This window comes from Rhinatrema bivittatum, chromosome 14, assembly GCF_901001135.1.
Source record: "Rhinatrema bivittatum chromosome 14, aRhiBiv1.1, whole genome shotgun sequence".
Lineage (NCBI taxonomy): Eukaryota > Metazoa > Chordata > Amphibia > Gymnophiona > Rhinatrematidae > Rhinatrema > Rhinatrema bivittatum.
Window position 1 is genome coordinate 76095447 of NC_042628.1, and position 972 is coordinate 76096418.

A 972-nucleotide genomic window follows, 5' to 3' on the forward strand; every position below is an offset into this window, starting at 1 on the left:
CGATGCTGGTCCATCTCCTCAGTCTTAGGGGTGTGGGTTTGGAGGTGACCCTACAAGGGTGCCCCTTCTTAGTTGATCCATAGGCAGAGATGTTTTCAGGACAGGCTAGCTCAGTGATGTCAGGTTTCAGCCTATAGGTGTGGTATGGACCCATTCTCTTTTCCTAGGTGGAATTTTTGCAGTGACCTTCGCCCTTTCTGCAAGGGCGGCCTTCCAAGATGGTAATGCCTCCTAGTTCAGGATTGCATGCTTTGGGTCCCCACTTGTCTGCCACCATGTGTAAACGCTGTGGTACAGAACTTCCTGATAATCTTTGAGTGTCTGCGCATCTAGATGACACTGATGATGATATGGTTTGCTCCCGTCTTGAGAAAAGGGAAATTCACCAGATTTAGAGCCACGTGGCAGTCTTCCGACTGTGAAGAAACTTGAGGTGGCTGGCAGAGATTCTACGGGTACGTAGATGAAGGACCACTTGTTGGTCACCCTACGTGAAGCATCATGTTTCTTTCCCCTCCTGGCTGCGATCCCAGAGCGTGGAAGAGGAAGCTGTGGTATGTCAAGAGTTGATTGGTCTTGAATGGAATGCACCAGGGCCAGCTTTAAAGAAGCGCGCGCCTTGGTGGGTTTATATCCTTTGGATTCACAGGCAGGACAGCAGTTGCGATTCCTGAAGATGGATGCGCTAGTGTGTTCTTTTATGAAATGTCCCACCGTTCAGGTGGAAGGAGGGGCAGTTCTAATGGTGGCTCAGGATAGGAGGATTACAGCTATCCTTTAACGAGGCCATGGCTTTGACCTGGCAATTTGCATCTTGTGGTAGATTGCCTCTTTGTTTCCTGGTTGCTAGAGCTGATCGCCATCTCTCTCAGGAGCCTGAGGGAGCCGGGCTGGATATTAGAATGGTAATGGAACCGAGAGCCGCATTCTGAACTTGTGGTCTGTGACCTTGTCTGTGCTGCCATCCATGGT